Genomic DNA, 14,551 nt, shown 5'->3' with positions numbered 1-14,551 from the left:
CAACAAAAGCTCACTTACAAACCATTTCCCTTAACATAATCTTAAGGTTGAAAGAATCTGGAAACCTTGCTCTGCTCCCTTCTGGAGCCCTGAGGGGTCCCACAGGATCACTGTAATTGGGAGGAAGGAGCATTTAGCTTTCAATCTTCCTCCCGTGTGCAATGCCAGTGTGTCCTTCCGTGTGCTCTGTGCAGCCACAGAGAAGAGCAGAGAGGGAAGGGGCCGGGCCCAGGGCTGTGCCCCAGGGCTGAGCCTTGTGGGCAGCCTGAGGATCTCCTGCAGTGCCACAGGAGCTCTTCTGTCCTGCCTTTCTTTGCAGCTGAACCTGCTGGTGAAGGCCCCACATCCAGGACTGAGGCTCTGGGAGATGCTGAGGGTAGGTCAAGGCCTTTCCCCTGGGAGAGCTGCCAGCTCAGAGCCCAAAGCTGGGCCAGGGAGGCATCGCTGCAGGTGCCAGCACAGAACCATGCACGTGTGTGCCCTCGCCCTGCACGATCCCCTCACCGCTGCTGCGGCTCAGTGGTGCCCGTGCAGATCAGCAGAGATGGTAGAAGCTTCTGTGGCTGTTGAGTTACAGGTGTGTCTGCAGGGAGGAGATTCATACGTACATTGGTGGTTATTGCCAACAAGACCAGTCTGCATGGCAGGGGTGAGTAGTGTGTCCCTGCTGACCCCACAAGTTGAGCACTGGTTTTGTGGGATGCATTCCTGGGAAATGGAAATATTTTTCTCTAAGTTCTTCCGAAGAGGAAGATGCAAGACACAACGGAGAAGATATCCCTGGAACCATCCAAACAGATGAGGCAAGTGCTGAAGAAAATGCTGCAGAGAGGACAAGGTGGGTGCATTTGCCTCATGCTTCCCCTGGGACTCAGCAGCCGGGGGCTTTGGCTGCACATCTGAACGCATGGTTCCCGGCACAGCAGGATGGGATCCATGGCTCATTCCCAATGAGGAATGTTTCCATCTGATCCAGATGTCTCTTTTGCATTCTCCAGAAATCAAAGGAGAGCCTGCGGAGAAAGAAGCATTTCCTGGAGGAAGCAGTGGTTCCGTGCCAGCATCTGTTGAAGGAGGGGAGGCCATGCCAGGCACAGGCACAGGAGGTAATTGCTGTGCCTCTGGGCCTGAGCCCTGCTGAGGCTTGAGCTGCCCTCTCTGCTGCTTGGCAGTGCAGGCACAGCCTGGACTAGAGCGGCACAGCCCAGGGGAATTATCCCGAGCAGACTCAGGGCACTCGGGTAACTGAGCAGTCCTGCTGGGGTCCCTCCATGGGAGACATGTCCTGAAACCTGACAGTGACTGCACGGGGTGCCCACGGTGGGGAAAGGACAGAGGGGGAGAGCAAGGCTCCAGTGTGTCCTGAGAGGGCCTGGCTGTTTGCCCTTGGGATGTGGGAGCTGTCCCAGCAGAAGGAGGACAGGAGGGACAGAGGGAGGGAGGGATAACTGTGTCACTGCCTGCTGCAGTTTTCGCCAGGGTTTTAGAGAGGATTTCCTCTGTGTCTGAGGGAGAGAACCCCGGGACCCTGCGCTGCTCCAGCCACCCCTCCCAGGGATGTTGCTGAGGGCAGGGAAAGAGTGTGGAGAGTGACCAGGAGCCAGCCCAGAGCTACCCAGGCCCCTGTGCACCTTTGGCCATGTCTATTCACATCTGGCTCCCACGGCCTTAGCCAACCCCCTGGCAGTGCACAGTTCCCTGTGGCAGAAGGGGATCCCAGCACACCCTGGAAAGTGTTCTCATCTGTGCTCCGTTCTAGATGAGGTTGCTTCTCCATCAGCTTGGATGAATAAAGTTTTGAAGCCCTTGGAGCCTCCTGCAGGTATGTTCTCAGTTTGCCACCAAGGAAGAATTGTAGACAAGCAGGCAGGAACCAGGTGACAGAAGCTGCTGTGGCTGTTGTGTTACAGATGTGTCTACAGGGAGGACTTCTCCAGCTCCTACCTTGGATTTTGCACTCAAGCCCAGCTCCCATCACAGTGGTGAGTAGTGTGTCCCTGCTGAACCCACAGGCTGAGTCTTGCTTTTGTAGGATCCATTGCTGGGAAATGGAAATATTTTTCTCTAAGTTACTCCAACAGGGAAAGTCCAAGATACAACAGATAAGATGTCCCTGCAACCATCCAAACAGATGAGGCAAGAGCTGAAGGAACCCCTGCAGACAAGAGAAGGTGGGTGCATTTCCCTCATGCTTCCCCTGGGACTCAGCAGCCGGGGGCTTTGGCTGCACATCTGGACACGCCGTGCCTGGCACAGCGGGAAGGGATCCATGGCAGCCTCGCTGCCCCGCTGCTGCTTTCACGCCCTGCAGGGCTGTTTCCCAGCCTGGCCTGGCTGCAGCTTCTGCCCAGCCTCTGCCGGAAGGCATTTGGCATCAGCTGACAGGCAGCCCAAACTGTAACACACCCTGAGATCCCCCACAATATCCAGCCCTGCAGATTAGGAAAAGGGTGGCTGTTTGGAGGTGGAAGTGCTCACATCATGCCACTGGAATCTGGCCATTTTCCTGCTCCATAAATTTCACAAATATTACCTCTGATGCCACTGCCCAAGTGGGGAACAGCTCCATCTGATGCAGCTGTCTCCCTTCTTTTGTCAAGAGATGGACATAGAGCTTCAGTGGAAGGTGGCAATTCCTGAAGGAAGCACTCCATCTTCAATGCGAGCCCCAGCTGCAGGAAGGAAGGCAATGCCAGACACGGGCACAGGCACAGCAGGTAATTGCTGTGCCGGGCTCAGTCCTGGCCGGGGCTGTGTGGCAGCAGCTCTTCCCCCAGGGCCTGCCCTTGCCCAGCCCGGCAGCAGCCAAAGCTGGAGGCGCCTCGGCTTCCAGGCCTCTGGAGCTCGTTCAGAGCCCTGGGGAAACGGGACTGCTGCAGCAAGGTCCCTGGCGCTGCAGCTGCTGCGGAGCTGGCCCTGAGTGCCCAGAGGCCCAAGGCACAGGAGCAGCCCTGAGCAGGAGCCCTGCCTCCAGCCCAGGGCCAGAGCCAGCCCTGGCACACAATGGAAACAGTTCTCATCTTGGTTTGCTTCCAGACTGGGATGCTGGGAAGGATTCTCCATTAGCCTGGCGCTCTGAAGTTGTGAAGCCCTCCGACCATTCTGCACGTGTGTTCTCACTGTCCCACCAAGGTGTAATGTTTGACTGACTGGTAAGAACCAGGTGACAGAAGCTTCTGTGGCTGTTGTGTTACAGCCGTGTCTGCAGGGACAACTCCACCAACTCCTACCTTGGATGCTGCACATAAGCCCAGCTCCCATGGCAGGGGTGAGTAGTGTGTCCCTGCTGAACCCAAAGGCTGAGACCTGATTTTGTGGGATCCATTCCTGGGAAATGGAACTACTTTCTCTTAAGGTCCTCCACCAGAAGAGACCAAAGACATGGCAGACAAGAAATTCCTGGACCCATTAGAAATCATGTGGCAAATGCTGAAGGAACGTCTGCAGAGAAGGCAAGGTGGGTGCATTTCCCTCATGCTTCCCCTGGGTCTCAGCAGCCAGGGGCTTTGGCTGCACATCTGGACACGCCGTGCCCGGCACAGCGGGAAGGGATCCATGGCAGCCTCGATGCCCCGCTGCTGCTTTCACGCCCTGCAGGGCTGTTTGCCAGCCTGGCCTGGCTGCAGCTTCTGCCCAGCCTCTGCAGGAAGGCATTTGGCATCAGCTGACTGGCAGCCCCAGTTGCACCACAGTCCATGCCCTCCCTCAGATCCCCTGCAATTTCCTGGTGTCCAGGCAGATCAGATGTTGGGGCTGTTTGGGGAAGGAAGCAGCCTTGGGTTGTCCCAAAATCCTGGGTGTTTTCTGATCCTTATGCATTCCTTTCACAAGTGATGCCTCCTGAAATTGTCCCCTTCCCCATTCCCAGTCAGGAATGTTTCCATCTGATCCATCTGTCTCTTTTGCATTCTCCAGAAATGAAAGGAGAGCCTGCGGAGAAAGAAGCATTTCCCGGAGGAAGCAGGGGCTCCATGCCAGCCTCTGCTACAGGAAGGGAGGCCATGCCAGGCACAGGCACAGGAGGTAATTGCTGTGCCTCTGGGCCTGAGCCCTGCTGAGGCTTGAGCTGCCCTCTCTGCTGCTTGGCAGTGCGGGCACAGCCTGGACTAGAGTGGCACAGCCCAGGGGAATTATCCCGAGCAGGCTCAGGGCACTCGGGTACTGAGCAATCCTGCTGGGGTCCCTCCATGGGAGACATGTCCTGAAACCTGGCAGTGACTGCACGGGGTGCCCATGGTGGGGAAAGGACAGAGGAGGAGAGGAAGGCTCCAGTGTGTCCTGAGAGGGCCTGGCTGATTGCCCTTGGGATCTGGGGGGTTTCCCCACAGAAGGAGGGCAGGAGGGACAGAGGGAGGGCAGGATGGATAGCTGTGGCACTGCCTGCTGCAGTTTTCCCCCATGCTTTAGGGAGGATTTCTTCTGTGTGTGAGGGGGAGAGTCCCAGGTCCCTGCACTGCTGCAGCCACCCCTCGCAGGGATGTTGCTGAGGGCAGGGAAAGAGTGTGGAGAGTGACCAGGAGCCAGCCCAGAGCTCCCCAGGCCCCTGGGCAGCTTTGGCCATGTCTATTCACATCTGGCTCCCATGGCCTTACCCGACTCCCTGGCAGTGCCCAGTTCCCTGTGGCAGAAAGAGATCCCAGCACACACTGGAAAATGTTCTCATCTGTGCTGCATTGTAGATGAGGGTGCTGGGAAGGCTTCTCCATCAGCTTGGATGAATAAAGTTTTGAAGCCCTTGGAGCCTCCTGCAGGTATGTTCTCGGTGTGTCACCAAGGAAGAATTGTAGACAAGCGGGCAGGAAGCAGGTGACAGAAGCTTCTGTGGCTGTTGTGTTACAGATGTGTCTACAGGGAGGACTTCTCCAGCTTCTCCAGCTCCTACCTTGGATGCTATACGCAAGCCCAGCTCCCATCACAGTGGTGAGTAGTGTGTCCCTGCTGACCTCAAAGGCTGAGCCTTGCTTTTGTAGGATCCATTGCTGGGAAATGGAAATATTTTTCTCTAAGTTACTCTAACAGGGAAAATCCAAGATACAACAGATAAGATGTCCCTGCAACCATCCAAACAGATGAGGAAAGAGCTGAAGGAACCCCTGCAGACAAGAGAAGGTGGGTGCATTTCCCTCATGCTTCCCCTGGGAGTCAGCAGCCGGGGGCTTTGGCTGCACATCTGGACACGCCGTGCCTGGCACAGTGGGAAGGGATCCATGGCAGCCTCGCTGCCCCGCTGCTGCTTTCACGCCCTGCAGGGCTGTTTGCCAGCCTGGCCTGGCTGCAGCTTCTGCCCAGCCTCTGCAGGAAGGCATTTGGCATCAGCTGACAGGCAGCCCAAACTGTAACACACCCTGAGATCCCCCACTATATCCAGCCCTGCAGATTAGGAAAAGGGTGGCTGTTTGGAGGTGGAAGTGCTCACATCACGCTACTGTAACCTGGCCATTTTCCTGCTCCATAAATTTCACAAATATTACCTCTTATGCCACCGCCCAAGTGGGGAACAGCTCCATCTGATGCAGCTGTCTCCCTTCTTTTGTCAAGAGATGGACATAGTGCTTCAGTGGAAGGTGGCATTTCTTAAAGGAAGCACTCCATCTTCGGTGCCGGCCCCTGCTGCAGGAAAGCAGGCAAAGCCAGACACGGGCACAGGCACAGCAGGTAATTGCTGTGCCGGGCTCAGTCCTGGCCGGGGCTGTGTGGCAGCAGCTCTTCCCCCAGGGCCTGCCCTTGCCCAGCCCGGCAGCAGCCAAAGCTGGAGGCGCCTCGGCTTCCAGGCCTCTGGAGCTGGTTCAGAGCCCCGGGGAAACGGGACTGGTGCAGCAACGTCCCTGGCGCTGCAGCTGCTGCGGAGCTGGCCCTGAGTGCCCAGAGGCCCAAGGCACAGGAGCAGCCCCGAGCGGGAGCCCTGCCGCCAGCCCAGGGCCAGAGCCAGCCCTGGCACACAATGGAAACAGTTCTCATCTTGGTTTGCTTCCAGACTGGGAGGCTGGGAAGGATTCTCCATTAGCCTGGCGCTCTGAAGTTGTGAAGCCCTCCGACCATTCTGCACGTGTGTTCTCACTGTCCCACCAAGGTGTAATGTTTCACTGACTGGTCAGGACCACATGACAGAAGCTTCTGTGGCTGTTGTGTTACAGATATATCTGGAGCAACGACTGCACCAACTCCTACCTTGGATGCTGCACAAAAGGCCAGCTCCCATGGCAGGGGTGAGTAGTGTGTCCCTGCTGACCCCTCAGGCTGAGCCCTGCTTTTGTGGGGTCCATTGCTGGGAAATGGAACTACTTTCTCTTAAGGTCCTCTGACAGGAGAGACCAAAGACATGGCAGGCAAGAAATTCCGGGACCCATTAGAAATCATGTGGCAAATGCTGAAGGAATGTCTGCAGAGAAGACAAGGTGGGTGCATTTCCCTCATCCTTCCCCTGGGACTCAGCAGCCAGGGGCTTTGGCTGCACATCTGGACACGCCGTGCCCGGCACAGCAGGAAGGGATCCATGGCAGCCTCGCTGCCCCGCTGCTGCTTTCACGCCCTGCAGGGCTGTTTCCCAGCCTGGCCTGGCTGCAGCTTCTGCCCAGCCTCTGCAGGAAGGCATTTGGCATCAGCTGACTGGCAGCCCCAGTTGCACCACAGTCCATGCCCTCCCTCAGATCCCCTGCAATTTCCTGCTGTCCAGGCAGATCAGATATTGGGGCTGTTTGGGGAAGGAAGCAGCCTTGGGTTGTCCCAAAATCCTGGGTGTTTTCTGATCCTTATCCATTCCTTTCATAAGTGATGCCTCACCTTCCCCATTCCCAGTCAGGAATGTTTCCATCTTATCCAGCTGTCTCTTTTCCATTTTCCAGAAATGAACGGAGAGCCTGTGCAGAAAGAAGCATTTCCCGGAGGAAGCAGTGGTTCCGTGCCAGCCTCTGCTACAGGAAGGGAGGCCATGCCAGGCACAGGCACAGGAGGTAATTGCTGTGCCTCTGGGCCTGAGTCCTGCTGAGGCTTGAGCTGCCCTCTCTGCTGCTTGGCAGTGCGGGCACAGCCTGGACTAGAGCGGCACAGCCCAGGGGAATTATCCCGAGCAGGCTCAAGGCCCTCGGGTCCTGAGCAGTCCTGCTGGGGTCCCTCCATGGGAGACATGTCCTGAAACCTGGCAGTGACTGCACAGGGTGCCCACGATGGGGAAAGGACAGAGGGGGAGAGCAAGGCTCCAGTGTGTCCTGAGAGGGCCTGGCTGTTTGCCCTTGGGATGTGGGAGCTGTCCCAGCAGAAGGAGGGCAGGAGGGAGTGTAGGAGGGATGGATAACTGTGGTACTGCCTGCTGCAGTTTTCCCCAGGGCTTTAGGGAGGGTATTCTGTGAGTTTGAGGGAGAGAGCCCCAGTGCCCTGGGCTACTCCAGCCACCCCTCCCATGGGTGTTGCTGAGGGCAGGGAAAGAGTGTGGAGAGTGATCAGGAGCCAGCCCAGAGCTCCCCAGGCCCCTGTGCAGCTTTGGCCATGTCCATTCCCATCTGGGTCCCATAGCCTTACACGACCCCCTTGCAGTGCCCTTTTCCCTGTAGCATTCGGGCATCCCAGCATGCCACAGATATGGTTCTGATCTCTGCTCCCTTTTAGACTGGAATCGTGACATGGGTTTTCAGGAAGTCCTGATGAAGGATGGTTTGAAGTTCCTGGAGGATGCTGGAGGCAAGTTTTCATTCTGCCCTTCCTGAGTGAATAATCAGGATCAATGCAACAAAAGCTCATTTATAAACCATTTCCCTTAACATTATGTAAAGGCTGAAGGATTCTGAGAATCTTTCCCTTCTCCCTTCTGGATCCCTGAGGGATCCCTCAGGATCGCTGTCAGTAGGACGAAGGAGCATTGATCTTTCAGTTTTCCTCCCGTGTGCAATGCCAGTGTGTCCTTCCGTGTGCTCTGTGCAGTCAAAGAGAAGAGCAGAGAGGGAAGGGGCCGGGCCCAGGGCTGTGCCCCGGGGCTGAGCCTTGTGGGCAGCCTGAGGATCTCCTGCAGTGCCACAGGAGCTCTTCTGTCCTGCCTTTCTTTGCAGCTGAACCTGCTGGTGAAGGCCCCACATCCAGGACTGAGGCTCTGGGAGATGCTGAGGGTAGGTCAAGGCCTTTCCCCTGGGAGAGCTGCCAGCTCAGAGCCCAAAGCTGGGCCAGGGAGGCAGCGCTGCAGGTGCCAGCACAGAACCATGCACGTGTGTGCCTGCGCCCTGCACGATCCCCTCACCGCTGCTGCGGCTCAGTGGTGCCCGTGCAGATCAGCAGAGATGGCAGAAGCTTCTGTGGCTGTTGAATTACAGGTGTGTCTGCAGGGAGGACTTCTCCAGCTCCAGGGCTGGATGCTTGGCCCCAACCCAGCTCCCATGGCAGGGGTGAGTAGTGTGTCCCTGCTGACCCCACAGGCTGAGCCCTGCTTTTGTGGGATCCATTCCTGGGAAATGGAACTATTTTCTCTTAAGGTCCTCCAAAAGGAAAGACCCAAGATACTGCAGCCAAAATGTCTCATGACTCAGATGAATTCCTGACACAAACACAGAAGAAAGCACCCGGAGGACAAGGTGGGTGCATTTCCCTCATGCTTCCCCTGGGACTCAGCAGCCGGGGGCTTTGGCTGCACATCTGGACACGCCGTGCCCGGCGCAGCAGGAAGGGATCCATGGCAGCCTCGCTGCCCCGCTGCTGCTTTCACGCCCTGCAGGGCTGTTTCCCAGCCTGGCCTGGCTGCAATTCCTCCCCAGCCTCTGCAGGATGGAATTTGGCATTAGCTGATAGGGTGCCCCAAGTGTACAGTGAGCCTGAGATCCCCTGCCATTTCCCAGTCTCTGAGAAGATCAGGCGGTGCAGCTGTTTGCACAAGGGAGTGCACTGGCCCAGCCCCAATTACCTGGGCTTTTTCCTGATCTTTACCTATGACTTAGACAAGCATTGCCTCCTGAAGGTGCCACCTCGCAGTGGGGAATATTTCCATTTGATCCAGTTGTCCCTTTTTTCCTTTTTCAAGTGATGGACCAAAAGGCTGTTCAGGAGGAGGAGCACTCAGGGAGAAGCAGTGGCTCATTGGCAGCCCTAGCTGCAGGAAGGAAGGCGATTCCAGACACGGGCACAGGCACAGCAGGTAATTGCTGTGCCGGGCTCAGCCCTGGCCGGGGCTGTGTGGCAGCAGCTCTTCCCCCAGGGCCTGCCCTTGCCCGGCCCGGCAGCAGCCAAAGCTGGAGGCACCTCGGCTTCCAGGCCTCTGGAGCTGGTTCAGAGCCCCGGGGAAACGGGACTGGTGCAGCAACGTCCCTGGCGCTGCAGCTGCTGCGGAGCTGGCCCTGAGTGCCCAGAGGCCCAAGGCACAGGAGCAGCCCCGAGCGGGAGCCCTGCCGCCAGCCCAGGGCCAGAGCCAGCCCTGACTCCCGACTGGGCAGGGGCTGCGCTGGCTCCTGACAGGGCCTGAGCCTGTCCCCTGGGGCTGGGGGAGCTGTCACGGGGCAGGGAGGGCCAGGGCTGGCAGTGGCTGCTCAGGGATGGCTTTGGCCCGTGTCCCTGGCAGCAGCCACTGCCCAAGCAGCTGCGCTGACCCCGGGCTCTCCTCCCGGCCTGCTGGGCTTTGTTGGCTGGCACAGCCTGTGCCAAGGGCCGGCAAGGTGCCTGCAGGCCCCAGCTCTGGGGGAAACAGAGGACGTCCTGCCCGTATCCACCGTGCTGCCAGCTCAGCAGTGCAGCACAGCACGGGCTCACACTCCCCATCGCTCCCACAGATGCAGCCGGCACCACAAGTCCAGTTCCGAATGCCCAGGATGGCCTCGGAAGGCGTTTCTGTCAGGGAACAGGCTGCTGGCTAGGGTTACTGGCAGGCGTCCTTTGTTTGGAGCTTGTTTTCATGTTGTGCTGCTTTGGATTCGGGTATTCCTGGAACAAAAAACAGTGAGTGTTTTGTTGCTCTCCCCCTCCAACAGCTTCTTTTGAAAGTCTAACGTGGACAGGGAACATTCCCTTTGAGGCTGCAGTGGAGTTGTGGCCAGTCCATGATTGTCCAAATAACTCTGCTGAGGGTTCTGCTGCTGCCCAGTGCTTCCACTGGCCTCTCAATTGCTGGGCCTTGTCCTGGGGGCCCCGCTGGAGCTGCAGCCAGTGCTGGCTCCCACTGAGGCTGCCTGGCCAAGAGCAGCCCCAGGGGCACAGGGCAGAGGCAGAGGGAGGTGGGGAGGAGAAAGAGCAGGGCCGAGGTTGCCCTTGAAAGGCAGAGGCGCTCTGGGGCCCGCTCCTGGCCAGGGACCCTGCCCAGAGCCGTGCCCTGCTGGCCGGGGCCTTGAGGGGCAGCTGTCCAGCTGGGCCCAGCTGTGCCAGCAGCTCCAGCCGTGCTGGGGAGCCTTGCCAGCTCTGGGCCCTGCTGTGCACGAGGGTCCCTGTGTGCCACTGGCAGCTGGGGCCTCAGCCACCTCCTCTCTGCACAGGAACACCTCGGGACAGAAGTTGGAAGACGGTGTCTGCACCTCACAGCCAGACAGCCTGTGCAGCTCCTCCAGCAGCAGTAAGGGCCTGGACAGCCCTCTCAAGTCTTCTGTGAAGAGGACCCCAGAACAACCGTCTACGACGAAGCCTCCTCTTACACTGTAGATCCCACTGCCACCTGCTCTCCCCATGGGCCTCCCCAAGCTGCCTTCATCCCTTTTTTTATCTTTGTCTGTCCCATCCCAGCCAACTCGAGTACCTCTAGGGACCCCAGGACCAGCCCAGCACCCTCCAGCCCTTCCTGAGACCAACACATCCCTCCCTCTGCCCCTGAGCCCCCTGGCCTTTCCCTCTAGGAATCACTGAAGGTGACACCCCCCCCACCCCACCCCCCCAACCCCCCGCTTGCAGGGTAGGCAATGACCTATTCTTCTGTTTAAATAAAGAGAAGGATCTTTGTTCTGGTTGGAAAGCAAAACCAGTGAGAGACTCCAAGTTAGAAATACAATTTATTAGAAAAAGGGAAAAAAATCAAAACACATGCAATAATACAAAAGAAAAACCACTGACAGGCTCAGAATACAGCCTGCTGACACCCTGCTAGTTAGGGTGGTGGTAGCAGTCCAGATGAAATGGACTTGTGGAAGTGGTGATCCTGTAGAAACAATCTGGTAGCTCTCATCCTCTGGAAAAGCAGTGGGTAAGGGCGGCGGTTCCTCTGGGAATCCAGTGGAAAGACTGCTTGTTGTGTCCCAAAACCCAGATTATATCCAGCTGGGGATGCTTAGCTCCTCCCCCATGGGCAGAGCATCTCACAGTGGGCTGATATCATTCTGCCTCATGCTGTGGGTCCTTGATTAGCCATGAAACAGAAATGGCTCTGGGAGGGAGTTATCTCTGAGTCATGTGGCAAGACATTGATGGGCCCATTAACAGGAGATAAGGAAGAAACAATGCCCCTCCTGGTTTCAGCAGTTCTTGAGGATGGGATTAGAATACATCTTTACACTGCAACCCAGGACAAGTGGTCACTCCAGTGTCCAGGTGGCAGCAGCAGCAAAGCCCACCCAGCACCAGCACTGACTGAGCTCCATGCCCAGGAGGAGCTGTGGATGCCCACAGTGTGGGCAGGCAGAAGCCAGGCAGGGGCTGCTGTTGAAATGGAGGTTTTGGGGGGTTCAACTAAGTTAGCAATATGGACTAAGCATTTAAATTTTAAATTGTAGAATTATGTGTTGAATTTTAACCTTTTACTTAAGAAACCTCTGCCAAGGTACAAAGGGCATAGGAAAATGCAAATTTCTGAAGCTTCTTGCTATGAAGGACAATACCAGTGTCATAAACAGGGCAGGAGATCTTTCTCCTTTTTAATGCCTTTATTAAAAACATTCAGCTCAGGTTGGGGAGAAAGGACAGGTCGCCCGCACCCCCGCTGCTCCCAGGAGTGGCACGGAGGAGGAGGATGCTGCAGCTGTGTCCGCTGGTATGCAGGCAGAGCTGGGGCTTCCATCCTCGAGGGAGTAGTGGGAATTCTGCTTCTTTGGTCTAACATTCCAGGTCCTCTTTCTAGCTGACATCCTTTCAGGTTAGGGTGAGGAGTAAAAAGGATCTTAGCACATACTGGATTAAGTTCCTCACCTTTAGACCTTACTTAGGTTTCTTAATTTTATGTCGGCTCAATGTTTTTAGGGGTTTTTTCCTGGAAAATTGCAAAATTTGGTGAAATGCATTCTCATCTGCATACTAGCTCTGATGTCACCACCCCCTGCAACCTTCAGGCTCCTGGGAAGCAGCAGGGGGACAACTGCGCTTGATTTCTAACCATGAACAGGTAATTGAAGAAAAACTATTAACAAGAGGTGATTGCAACATGAAGCTAGCAACAACAAATAGTCAACATTTCAACTCACAACAACTGGCCCAACCTGTTTAACTTTGCAGCCTTAAAAAAAATGGGTAATCTGTTGGGGCGAACACCCCAGGTGTGGAGACACGAGGCTTGACTCCATTTCAGAAGGCTGATTTATTATATATTCTATTAAAATAGTACGTTAAAACTATACTAAAAGAACAGAGAGGAAAAAATGACCAGAAGGCTACAAAGAAGAAGAATAGAATGGAATGCATAACAAAAATCTTGTGACTGCTCACAGGCTCAACACAGTTGGCTGTGATTGGTCATCAAGTGAAAACAATCCACATGGACCAATGGAAGATGCACCTGTTGCATTCCACAGCAGCAGACAGTTATTGTTTACATTTCTTTCCTGAGGCCCTCAGCTCCTCAGGAGGGGAAAAATCCTAGGAAAGGATTTTTAATAAAATATCATAGCTACAGATAACTTTTTTACTCATAACACCAGGAGAAGACCAGGGAATGCAGGAAGCCTAGACTAAGGAGCTCCTCTGTCTCCAAGCTGATCCAAACCAACAGACGTACTCAGATAAGCACCAGGGGACCACAGTGCACGCACAATAGAGAAAAGTTCAAAAGTTCAGTCATGAGGAAGACCACAGCCTTCGGCCTCAGAGACCACCAAAGACCCCAGTGTGACCACCACAGGAAACAACGCGTGCTGATGGAGAAGGAAGACTCGCTCACAATATGATGATCGACAAGTCTCGTCTTTATTCCCGAATCACCGATTATTATACACCTTTTAATTAGCTCATGCATAGTGCAAAATCCCAGCTCACCATTGGCTAACTAGCTATCAGCTATCTACGTGCTGTTTTTGGTATAACTATCACCACTTTCCCAGGCTATCCTGCTCCACCACCTGTGTCTGTGCATTACTTCATCCGTGGGCCAAGGACACAGTTTAATTGGGATAGCAACTCCCCTCATTCTCTATCTCGGTGAAATTAATCTCACTGTGAGCTTTAGCTCGGAGCCAGCTTGTTACAAAGCTCTCAACATTTCCCCCGTTTTCTTTTTGAGCCGGAAGTGTTGTTTTCCAAGCCCTTTCCATCATCTGACTCACCATTCTTTGTATGCAATTAAGCAAGCATGGTAATACAAGCATTAGCAATACTATCACACAATATCTCTATAGCATATTGATACAGAATGATCTGATAAATTCATAGAACACATACTCTCAAATTCTTCACAACCATGGCCTTGAGCTAATAATAAGAAATCGATTGCTGCTCTATTCTGCAATACTGCATGATTTACACTTTGTACATCTTGAGACAGCATGTCCACTACCTGGGAGGTGGCGTTCAGTTCGTCTTTGGCCCAGCAGCCTAATTGCTTGGCCAAATTCATGGACTTATTAGCTGCCCCTCCAGGTAAAAGTGTAGCTACTACTACCTGTTTCAGCTTGCTCCAGAATGTGGGTTGCCCTATTTGGCAGTCCCTCTGGAGCGAAGAGAACAGGACTTAAGTTGCTTGATGCAGTCGTCTAGTGCCTCCTCAACCCCACAGTCTTTTTTAATCGGTCCTACAGTGGATGTCTGTGTGAGGGGCACAAGCTTTCGACAGCGCGAAGCTATTATGTGAGTACGTACTTGCTTTTCTACTCGCTCACACAAGGTCTTAAGTTGCCAAGTAACATATGCCAAAATAATTTGCTCCGGGGCTTCATACAAGTCTAATGATCCTCCCAAATCAAGCCCTGTAAAATCCCTTAGTGCTCGCTGCCACGAGTTCTGCAAGTTCCAGGAGAATCGGCAGCTTGGGCACCAGTTCTGCCGAACGGTCGATTGCTCCAACCAAAACACCTTATTACAGCCTCCACAGTCTAGCACGACCCATGCAGCACATTTATTGTCCCCACAGTCCAAGCATGGCTGTGATTGAGGGGCTTTTACTTCTACTGTAAGGTCCTAACACCACTCGATCCAATCGTCAGGAAGATGAACACAGGCACATCGCGCGTCGTTAGAGTAGGGCTGGAGGCGTTGCAAATAGGGCCGCAATATCAGTGTCAGTTTGTTGTGCACCTTCTCTTTGTCCTCCGGTGACAAGGCCGCAATGGTCCTGAACATCAGCTCGAGTCCACTTCGCGGGGATCCACAAGGGTCCTGTTGGAGAGGAAACACAAAGATATCCCCTCCCCCAGTATAGTACCCTGGCAGCTACTCCTGCTACATAAAGGGAGTCAGTCAC

The 14,551-nt window shown here is 55.0% G+C and overlaps 2 long non-coding RNA genes across 2 annotated transcripts; both read left to right on the top strand.

Annotated features, from left to right (window-relative positions):
* Window positions 1-3,033: 3,033 nt before the first annotated feature.
* Window positions 3,034-4,023, top strand: LOC135307107 (uncharacterized). Its single transcript, XR_010367839.1, has 4 exons — window positions 3,034-3,108; window positions 3,197-3,268; window positions 3,356-3,457; window positions 3,916-4,023. It is a non-coding gene; the product is annotated as an uncharacterized LOC135307107 (long non-coding RNA).
* Window positions 4,024-8,296: 4,273 nt separating this feature from the next.
* On the top strand, window positions 8,297-10,770 carry LOC135307103 (uncharacterized). The gene is made up of 5 exons (XR_010367835.1): window positions 8,297-8,369; window positions 8,457-8,555; window positions 8,999-9,112; window positions 9,741-9,906; window positions 10,437-10,770. It is a non-coding gene; the product is annotated as an uncharacterized LOC135307103 (long non-coding RNA).
* Window positions 10,771-14,551: the final 3,781 nt, after the last annotated feature.

The sequence above is a fragment of the Passer domesticus genome, chromosome 9 (assembly GCF_036417665.1).
Source record: "Passer domesticus isolate bPasDom1 chromosome 9, bPasDom1.hap1, whole genome shotgun sequence".
Taxonomy (NCBI): Eukaryota; Metazoa; Chordata; class Aves; order Passeriformes; family Passeridae; genus Passer; species Passer domesticus.
This window is presented reverse-complemented; position numbering and strand designations above follow the sequence as displayed.